We start from the raw sequence: 11078 nt of genomic DNA on the forward strand, positions 1-11078 counted from the left end.
TATATTTGATTACGTACACCTGATGGTATCTTTACAAATATGTTTCTTTTCCTCCTTGTAGGAGAGATATTGGAAAGGTTTTTCCGAAAGGGGTCAGATAGTAAGAACTTTAGATTTACGGGCTGTGTGTGTCTGCCGCAGCTACTCAGCTCTTCTGTTGTAATGCAGAAGCAGCCACAGATGATATGAAAGATGAGGTGCAATGTTGGCTGTGTGCCAATAAAGCTTTATTTATCAAAACAGCTGTCAGGGGACCTCCACGTGGTCCAGTGGTGAAGACTTCACCTTCCAGGGCAGGGTACAGGTTTGATTCCTGGTTGGGAGCTCAGATCCCACGTGCCTCATGGCTGAAAAATCAGAACAAACATAAACAGCAGAAGCAGTGTTGGAGCAAATTCAATAAAGACTTTTAAAATGGTCCACATTAAAAAAAAATGTTAAAAATTAAAAAAAAACAAAGCCACAGCTTTCAGACTAGATTTGGCTCACAGGCTCTAGTTTGCTGAGCCCTGTTCTAGACTGTAAGTTCCCTGGAGCGAGAGTCAGGGGGATGCCCCAAGCCCCCAGAATGGGCTTGTGCACGACTGGAGGCTTGACTCAGACTGTGTGGGAGGCTTGAGGTGGATAGAACAGGAGAAATCCTTCTGTGTGACTTCCTTGTGTTCCCTGCTCTGCTGGTGGGAAGAGGGAGAGGCAGGTGAAGGGACGTCCCAAGGTGCCTTGAGTTCCTTCTGCCCTGGGAGTGAGAAGATGAAGAGATGCCCTACTCCCTCTACCCCCTCACTCTCAGCAGACCCCAAGCACAGATCCTTTTCTGCGGTCGGACAGGCAAGGTTCATACCAGGCAAGGTAACAGCCGGAGTCAGTAAGATAACTACAGGCCGAGGAATAATAATGACCAGCACTTCCCATGCACCAGAGCACTGTGGATTCCCAGGAAGAAACAATAATAGCATTGCTAACATACTATGGTTACTCCCATAGTATGTATGTATTATGTATGTATGTATATAATATTATGTATATTAGTATGTATATAATATATGTATATAATGTATATATGTGTATATAATATTATGTATATTAGTATGTATATAATATATATGTATATAAATGTATATACATATGTACATATATGTATATAATAGTATGTATATAATATATTATGTATGCATGTATATGAAACTCCCATAGTATTATGTACATGAGGACCCCAGAGACTGTAGCCCCCCAGGCTCCTCTGTCCATGGGATATTCCAGGCAAGAATACCAGAGAGAGTTGCCGTTTGCTTTTCCAAGGGATCTTCCCAACCCAGGGATTGAACCTGTGTCTCCTGCATCTCCTGCATTGGCAGATGGATTCTGTACCTCTGAACTACCTGGGAAGCCCCATACATGAGGACAGAGAAAGACAAGAGAGGTGAGGTAACTTGCTGAGGCTGTTTCAGTTGGAGCAAAGCATCTGAGCCTGTGGCATCTGATTCCAGCCTCTCCTCTGTTGACCGCAGCTCTGGTCACTGCTGTGGGAGACCCTCTCCTCTCTCTGCATTCCGCTCTTCCTTAGTGTCAGGGTCCTGGACAACGTGTCCAGCTGACGAACGAGTTTCTAGTCTCCCTCACAGCTTCGTGTCGTCAATGAGATCTAACTGGAGATCTCTCTTTCCTGCTGCCCAGAATGCCAACAGGATACCTGGACCTGCAGCAGCTGCAGTGAAGCTGCCTTGGGAAGCCAGGTGCTGAGGGTGGTGGAACAGAAGCCTAGAAGGGGCCTGGAATCTACCAGATCAGCTCTGGCCTGCCTCGTTTTTTAATTTTCTTTTTTATGACATGAGAGAAATATAAATCTCTATCTTGTTTAGGCCACATTGATCAGGTCTTACAGGAAGATAAATGCAGTTCCTAGGTGTTAAAGCCTCAGAGAAGAAACCAGAGCTGCTCTTGTAACACACAAGAGGTTTGCTAAGCAGAGTGTCTGCCAGGATCCAAGCTCGTGTCTTGTACCCTGTCTCCCAGTCCCAGCGTCATCAAATGCAGGGGCCCCAGGGTCTGAAACACGTGCCAGGGGTTGAACACAAGTGGAACCCAGAGGGAGGGGGAGGGGAACGGACTAAAGGGAGAAGAGCCTCAAGGGGGATGAAAGGGCTTTCCTTACCAGCTCTGAAAGGGGTGTCCCCACAAAGCCAAGAGCTGAGGCTGGAGGCCTTGCGTCCTTTGAGGAGCTGGACACCAAATTATCTGTGGATCCTAACATGTTAGATGGTACCCCAGGAATCTGAAACAAAGGGCCATTGTTTATGTGTCCTGGATTCACGTGGGTCAGTCAACCATCAGTAAGACCGCTTGACAATGACCCACACCCTCTGTCCCTCCCACCGTCCAGCATGCAAAGGAAAGGGTACCATTTGGTGGAAGTTAAGTCTGAGCTGATTCGGCCTGAGGCCCACCTGAGGCCCATGCTTGCACTTTCCCATCATGCAAGCAACACTCGAAACCCATCTGTCACCAAACCTGCGGGGTCTTAGGGTGGTTCAGTATGGCCTGCCTCGCAGAGGTGTGGTGTGGGACCTTTAAAAGAACAGATCTTCATCTGCCATTATCTCCATGCTCTGGTCTCCTTGGGGGGCACTGGCCTCATCATAGCAGAGATTCTTCAGTTCAAAAACCTCAGGATTCCAGACAGCAGAGCTGCTCTCTCAAATCGTGGTTTTAGGATCCCATCGGGAGAGATCTGCTCGTATCCCATTAATATGAAAACTGGTGGCTTGGTGTCATCTGTGGGGTGTCTGGGGCTCAGGAACTCAGTGGTCAAGGCCATCAGGGACCAGGGGAGGGGGCTGAGGGCATCTGTGAATCCACTCCAGGGAGGACAAAGCCCCAGCGGGAGGCTGGTCTGACGCAGACCACAGAGGAGGGGCTGGTCCTCACCAACGCCTCTGTGAGAGGCCTGAGCTGGGCGGTTGACCTTGAGACCAAGTCCCTGCAGAGGTCACTGTGTCCTTGTCCTCTAACGGGTTCCCCAGACATCTCTATCAAGACCATCTGCAGATTTCCCTCCAGTTGGCATCTCGGCTACAAAGATAATGTAGGTATTTTCAGTCAGCCTGGAGCAGGAAAGATAAGGGAGGGAAGTCGGGCAAAACTTGATTGAGCGACCAAGATAAATGTCCTGTACCGCAGGAAATCGAAGTGCAAAAATAAGGATGGGGAGCAACTGAAATATTTAAAAAGATGGAGAAGGCGGGCAGTGAGGGAGCAGCCGGGCCCCTTCATCGCCCGAGCTCCTGAATATTGCAAGAGATAGCAGGGTGGAGGGAGGCCCAGAATAGACACCAGCCATTAAGGGAGATGGAATGACAGGGCTCGGCTCGCAAATGGGGTTGTAATTAAGAACCGAGCGGAAAGAAGAGGGGTTTAGAGTTTGAGCCTTTGCCCCTGGTCTCGCTTAGGTTGCATCTCAGAGAGAACGCTCCCCTGTGCTGTGCTTTTTGACTCCTGGAGACTTCTCTCTTGCCTGTCCTCCCAGGATTGATGTAGGTGGTGAGACCTGCAGCAGGCTTGGGTGGTGGTCGCCTTGGGTGTATTGGTGAGAAGCGAGGCTTGGCTGCTCTGACCAGTAGACCCAGTGGTAACTGAGTGCTCGTGTAAGATAGGAGTTTCCTGTGATGCCACGGTTGGAGGGGAGCCTCCTACACAGTCAGAGGGACCCGGGTTCCTGCCATCAGGCCTCGGTGCCGGCTACAGGCTTGAGGCTGGCTGCCCTGGTGCCAGCCCCAGGGAGAGGGAAGGAGAGTGTAAAGGCACACCAGCACCCCCCGGTTCAGGCTTGGGAGCGTGCCCCTGAAGAGTAGCTGGATGCTGGTGGACAGCGGTGAGTGCAGCCCCATCCGACTGGGGCCTGGACACCTCCCTTCTGCCGGGGAAGCCACAGAGGGCAAGCTGAGCCTCTGCCTCTCTCAGGACAGGCAGGGTCTGGCGGCAGACCAGTGGTTCTTGGCTTAGGGGTGGTGGCACTTTCCCCATCTCTTGGTGGGTGATCTCCCCACCCTCGTCCACTTACCAGCTGGGGCTGCAGGAGGCTGAAATGCTTGTTTCTGCTTATGAATGGGAAGCCTCATCTTTGCAGAAACTCTCCCTCTTCTCCTCCCAGGCAGAGAGGAAAATCTAGGATGGAAGGGGGTCAAGTTGAACCAGCCACATCTAACAGGGAGGACTGTCTCCTGAATTGAACTTTCAGGCTGAGAAGTGGAGCAGAGGTCCACTGCGCACACTCCCACCCTGCTTCTACAATCAAGCACATGGAGATGTCTGTTTCATGGGCAGGAGTGGGGCTGAGTGGGTTCCATCCACCAGGCCCTGGTGGCTCGGAGCCAGCCTGCTCTTCCCAAGGACCATGGCTGCTTGAACGGTCCTGGGGTACATGTGTGCTGAGAGCCATGGGCCACCTCTGCAGACCCGGTGGCCTTGATCAGTGCTCACAGTACTTTTTCCTCCATCTGCCGCCTCGTCGATCAATACACAGACTTCATCGGGGGCCGGCCGCTGGTCAAGCCAGATCTGACGATTTCAGTGGTTTCCCCCAAACATAACCTAATTCCCTCCTCTATTTTTAAGGATAAAATCGATGCATAAAACACTTGAATGACATAAAGGGCATGGAATAGCTCATCTTTTTTTTTTTTTTCCTTTCCCTCCTTATCATCAGCCTGGCATTTCTTTAAACAATGAAACTGTTTTCTTTCTTTGGACATGAAACGTGGCCTTGGAGACTTTGACTCACAGTCAGAAGACCCTGGTGTTTTGGGATCCATGAAGAAGTCTTGCTAGGAGTTCTCTCCTTGAGAGCTCTCTCCCAAGGAAGCTGGGAGCAGGCTGAGTGTGCATTTCTAAGGAATTTGCCAGAAAGCCTGTGTTTATGCTGGAAGAATATTTTAATATTCTAAAATACTGGCTATTCCGATCACACACACCTGGATCCTATGGTTCAGGGTGGCTAGCATACGCCCAGAGCTTGCCAGTTGCCTTGTTTTTGCTGAATTCTGTTGCCTTATCAAGACACAAGACCTTGGGGAAACTTAATTCCACAGTCCCAAGAGCATACCTCATCTCCTTCCTCTCCCGGTTCATCCAGGCTCCTCTTGGACACATTCTCATCAATCTTAACACTTTGAAATTTAGAGGGCACAGCCCTTTTCTTTTTAAAGCATAGAGTTTATTTTTCACTCGCTATATAAGTCAGGCTAGTTCAATATAAAAAATGGAAAAAAATATAGTTACCAGGTGATGGAACGAGCTGGGTGGGTGTGGTGGGGTGCAAGCAGGGAGCAACTTGCTTCTCCCCCCACTGCCCCTGCCCCGACTTTGTGAATTCCCTTCCCCTTTCTCTTGCTTTTTGGCTACTCCTACGCATGAGCAAAGAGTCTCACTTCTTCATGTAGTCAAATATCAAGTCCAGGCTCATAGCAAACTCTCGTCCGTTTGGTGACTTCTCCCCTTCCTAAACTCGGGTGGAGGGTGCAGAGTGGGACCAGCTCCTTCTCTGTTCTCTCTGCTCTTCTGCTCCCTGGCTTGGTGGGCCGCCTCTGCCTCCCTAATGTGGAAGAAGGGTGGGGGCGGGGATCAAGGGACCAGCTAGGTCGTGGTTGACAGGGAGAGCTGTACTCGGTGTCCTCTGGATGTTTCTCTTTGGGGCTCTTTGGCAACACCAGCTCCCCGGAGACTAGATTCCCAGAGCAAATGTCAAGTCACGTCTAAGAAAGCACCCCAGGTAGTCTGTGTGAGGGGTGATCATCTAAAAAAGGGGGACTTGGATAGCAGGACAAGGTGATTGGCAAGCGGAGAAGCTGGGAACAGGCAAAAGTGAGGGGGTCAACATGAGAGTGTTTCTGTTGAGCCGAGGCTGGAGGTAGTTGCTCTGTGTGGGCAGAGCAACTTGTTTTCAAGGGGCCAGGCTGGGATAGACAATACGTGGCTTTCCTCATGGACCCTGGATTCTAGTGATAAATCTTGTTGAATAAGGTCATTATCTTCATTGACGTCATGGATATCATTATCATCAACAACAGAATCCTAGAGACTTCCCTGGTGGTCCAGTGGTTAAGACTTTGTCTTCCAGTGCAGGAGATGCAGATTCAGTCCCTCTTTGGCAACTAAGATCCCACATGCCTTGTGGCCAAAAAGCATAAAACAGAAGGACACTTTCCTTAGTCTCCCAACGTGGGTGCTGTCCCCCTTCTCCTTCTTTCTGTAAACAAGGGAGGAGATCCACACGTGAACTCAACATGGCCTGTTTATAAGACTAACTCACATTCTGCTCTTTGTTAAAAAGGCAGAAGTGCCTCCTACTTGCATTGTTCTTCTCAAAAATGTCGGCTCATTGAATCACTTCTATCAGGACACCCAAAGCTTTGAACCTTAGGTAGCAACACACCTCTAACTTTGCGGAGATATTTAGTGCCCTCAATTCAGATTTTTTCTTCTTCTTCTTCTTTGCAGCCAGATCATCCAAGGGACAGGATGGGGGTAGGTTAGGAAAGAGAGAGATCAATCTAAAAGTTGAGGCTGATGGTTAATGGCCTTTAGATTGCAAAGATTGGGTAAACAGATTTAGCACACTGATTCAACATATTAATTGTTTGTTAACCTTTGCCTAACCTTTAGGAAGCCTCTGAATGTGTGGATTTAAAACCCAGAGTACACTGGAACTATTCCCATGGCGCAGCCCACTTTTGCCAGGCGTTAAAACTCATTAATTTTTCCTGAAGCAGGAAAGGTGGCGGTGGGGGTGGGTTGGAGGAAACAAAGCCTACCAAATAGGGAACTAATCAAGCAAATTAATGTATGCAGAAGGCTCTCTCCCAGGCTAGCAGAAATATCCATTTGTTACCTATATAAACTATAATTACATAAAATGCAAGCGATCGCGAGATGGAGTGTGATTTAAGGGTTGAGAGAGCAAACGTAATAACAATAGTGTAAATACTGATAGCCCTCATCACTCTAATAATGGTGGCCCTGGGCTAGCGCCCTCATCTAGGGATCTCTGAGCATGTGAGCTGCATTAATTAGCCCTCTCACCGCGCGGCTGTGAGGGGTGCTCAGAGTCATCCCCCTCCCCACCGCTGCTCCCTTCAGGTGGAGAGGACAGACCCAGGCGGGAGGCTGTGGAGTCCCACTGCCCCCCTCACTTCCCTGCTCCCAGTGCCAGGCAAGTTCCAAGCTGGAAAGCACCTGCCGGCCCGGTGGCAGCCCCTGGCCTTGGTTCTGTGAGTCTTGGATGAGAAGAATGGGTTAGTAGTCTTCTAGTAACTGTATCAGTCAGCCATTCAACAAACATTCTGCAGGAAGGAGAAACCCTAAGAGGCCGTAGATGCACCCACCCCAAGGTCTGCAGCCTTCAGACTCTCTCTGAAGACCGCTGCCTGTCCTGTCCTTGAAGCCCTGGCTGCTGCTGCTGCTAAGTCTCTTCAGTCGTGTCTGATTCTGTGTGACTCCATAGATGGCAGCCCACCAGGCTCCTCCGTCCCTGGGATTCTCCAGGCAAGAATAGCGGAATGGGTTGCAATTTCCTTCTCCAATGCATGCGTGCATGCTAAGTCGCTTCAGTTGTGTCCGACTCTACGTGACCTCATGGACAGCAGCCCACCAGGCTCCTCTGTCCACAGGATTCTCTAGGCAAAGAATACTGGAGTGGGTTGCCATTTCCTTCTCTTGAAGCCCTGGAGGAACACACTATTGATTCTTTGGGCCCCTGGGCACCTCAGCTGTGACATCTGAGACTGTCTCCTGTTCTAGGCAAGTCCCTCCAGTTAGTTGCTCAGTCGTGTCTGACTCTTTGCACAACCCACGGACTGTAGCCCACCAGGCTCCTCTGTCCACGGAATTCTTTAGGCAAGAATATTGGAGTGGGGAGCCATTCCCTTCTCCAGGGGAGCTCCCTGACCCAGGGATCAAAGCTGGGTCTCCTGCATGGCAGGCAGATTCTTCACAGCTGAGCCATCAGGCAAGTCCCTCCAGCTGCAGTCTGATGTGTCTGAACCCATCCTCCCCAGCTGATGTGAGTCCTTCTCAAAGGAAGGGGGTTGTGTGAACACTTGAGACTATTGTTTCTTCAAAGTTAACTGTGATGTAACTAAAGTAATCACTGAATTATCTTTACCGAAGATGGACCTCTGGAATCTGCCTGGTGGGATCTAGCCTTCCGGTCCTTGTAAGATACCCTAGAATCATCTCCAGTCAGACGTCCATCCTGATGACAATCCCGCTGTCCTGAATGAGCCGGACAAAGGCTTGGGCTGCTGCCCTGGGCGGGTGGCATGAGCAGGCCCCAGCTCCCACCCCCCACCCCCAAGCCCGGCCCTCGAGACTGGCCCCTTCCTTCTGCACCTCCGCCCACCAACTTCTTTAATAGCTGCTCTCTGGCGGTGTGACTTTGAGCATATTTCTCATCCTTTTTCTGCCCTGCTTTTATCTCCTACAAAGCAATGTGTCTGGACCAGATGACTTCTGGGCTGCTTCCCAGACATAGATTCATGGGGAAGATACATTCATCCAGGCCCCTCAGGCTCTGCTGTAGTGGCCTTACTGCCTGTGGCCTGCCTGCTTCCCGTTCCTGCAAGTGAGGCCCCTGCCCTGCTCTGGACAGGGTGTTAGGAAGAGCAGGGCTTCTGTAATCTCACAGGATCCCCAAAACAAGCCGTGGCCCACAAGGCCTCCTGGACCAAGGTGCTGAGGAGCCCGGCCCAGCCCAGCATCCTGTAGACCCCCCACTGTGGCACCGCTTCCCGCCTTTCTGTTGACTGAGGCCTCCGTCCACACCCCTGTGGAGTCTGCACTCTGTACAGTCTTGGCTTCTGAGCTTCTCCGCCAGCACCCTGGGTCCCTTCAGGCCCTCCTGTGCAGTCTGGGTCCCTCTGAGAGTGACCTTGAGCAACAGAAGAGATGGGAAGATATCAGCTTCTGAAAGCCCTGCCTTAACTCTTGGTTAGAAGCCAAATCAAACAGCAACAACCAAGACTGAAAAACTAAAAAGAAAGCAAGAAGAATCCCACCTTATACACTCCGCAGAGATGTCCTGTAACTAGTCATGGAAGGTGTGCTGGGCGGGAGAGGGGAAGCCAGGTGTCAGCTGTGGGAACGTGGGCACATCCGTAGGCCTCTCGTCTTCCTGTTTCTCGGCCAGTTGACCGCCTACAGCTTCAAGGTCAAGTGGATAATGCTGGCAATTTCAGATGGCCTGCATGCAGCAGCCACTGGGGGAGGACTTCCTATGTGCCAGGCACTTTGTGGAGGGCTTGACACACACCATTTACTGCAATGCAACGACTTCCCTTTGAGGTTGGCAATAGACTTGGCACCACTAGCCTCCCCCTTATAACTGGGGGCTCCAAGAGTAACTTTCCTTGAGTCAGATGCTAGGAAGCGGCAGGGCAGGGATTTGTACTAGGCTTCCTGAGGTGGCCTCTCTTCAATGCTGCTTCCCTTTACATTGCTGTCTCAAGCTTGCAGTGTTTGCTTGGGCTCAGAATGAACAAATGAAGGCTCATGCTCTAGCTGGTGGTCTAGATGCAGGAAAAACCACAAACCCAGGAGTGTCCTTCCCTCGCAAAGCTCAAGGACTTGCAGGGCTGAGTCCTCTGACTCAAGGAGGAGCCCCTGGTTGGCATTTGGAAGTTGGTCTTGCCCAGTGAGCTGGCCAAGCCTTATTTAGGGCTGACACAGCCTCAAGCCCCTGGGGTTGCTTTTCTCTGCCTTTCCAGCTCTCTCTGTCCCCTGGTGTGGCTGCAGCCCGTGGTGACTCATTTGCATCAGCTTCTAAAGCTGTGGCCACACCCAACCCTGGGCTAGCCTTCTGTGGCTGGCTGCCCTTATGCCAGTGCCTTTTCACCCACCAAATCACGCGGATTTCTTTTTGGAGCTTACTGGCCCACACCCTCACCACCGCCTCAACACGCACGCATGCTGGGAGTGCAGCCAGACCCTTGTGTGGAGCTGAATGGGCCTGGGGTCTCTGCGGTCCAGTGTGGCAGCCACAACCGTTAGTTACCCAGAGCTTGAAAGGTGCCTAGTCCTAGCTGAGATGTGCTCTAAGAAGGAATTACACAGCAGACATTTGAAGACGTAGTATGAAAAAGAAGAATATAAAATACCCCAATCTTTTTTAAACTAAAAAATTGTCCTCCTCCAGTTATAACTGACATTAGCATTGTAGGGACTTGCCTGGTAGTCTAGTGGTTAAGACTGTGCCTTCCAGAGCAGGTGGGGCGTGTGGACTCAATCCCTGGTCAGGGAACTAAGATCCCATATGTCTCACAGCCAGAAAACCAAAACATAAAACAAATGCTGTATTTTAACAAATTCAATAAAGACTTTAAAAATAGCCCACATCAAAAACCTTTAAGAAAAATATTTATAAAAGTAAAAAAAAAATACTTTGTATTAGTCTCAGGTATACAGCATAATGATTTGATAGACGCATATATTGGGAAATGATCACTGCAATAATTCTAGCTAACATCCCTCACCACACATAGTGATACATTTTTTTTCATGTGATGAGAACTTTTAAGATCTACTCTGTCAGGAACTTTCAAATATGCAATACAGTATTGTTAACACACACACACACACACACACAGAAGTCGCTCTGTCTTGTCCAGCTCTTTGCGACTCCATGGATTATAGCCTACCAGGCTCCTCGGTCCATGGGATTTTCCAGGCATGAACACTGGAGTGGGTCTGTTTCCTTCTCCAGGGGATCTTCCTGACCCAGGGATCGAACCCGGGTCTCCCACATTGTAGGGAGATGCTGCTTTGCCATCTGAGCTACCAGGGAAGTATTGTTAACGGTAGTCACTGTCTATAGATTATACGAGGAGATAGTGCTGTGCTAGTCATGCCTGATCTTTGCGACTCTACAAAGGGTCTGTAGCCCACTAGGCTCCCCTGTCCATGGGATTCTCCAGGCAAGAATACTGGAGTGGGCTGCCATGCCCTCCTCCAGGGGATCTTCCCGACCCAGAGATCGAACCGGAATCTCTTATGTCTCCTGCCTTGGCAGGCAGATTCTTTACCACTAGCGC

General features: G+C 50.2%; 1 long non-coding RNA gene across 1 annotated transcript; it reads right to left on the minus strand.

Annotated features, from left to right (window-relative positions):
• Positions 1-205: 205 nt before the first annotated feature.
• On the minus strand, positions 206-9922 carry LOC112583813. Its single transcript, XR_003108056.3, has 3 exons — positions 9048-9922; positions 4058-4161; positions 206-347 (listed from the first exon to the last, which is right to left on the minus strand). It is a non-coding gene; the product is annotated as an uncharacterized LOC112583813 (long non-coding RNA).
• Between the last annotated feature and the right edge of the window lie 1156 nt (positions 9923-11078).

This window comes from Bubalus bubalis, chromosome 3, assembly GCF_019923935.1.
Source record: "Bubalus bubalis isolate 160015118507 breed Murrah chromosome 3, NDDB_SH_1, whole genome shotgun sequence".
Taxonomy (NCBI): Eukaryota; Metazoa; Chordata; class Mammalia; order Artiodactyla; family Bovidae; genus Bubalus; species Bubalus bubalis.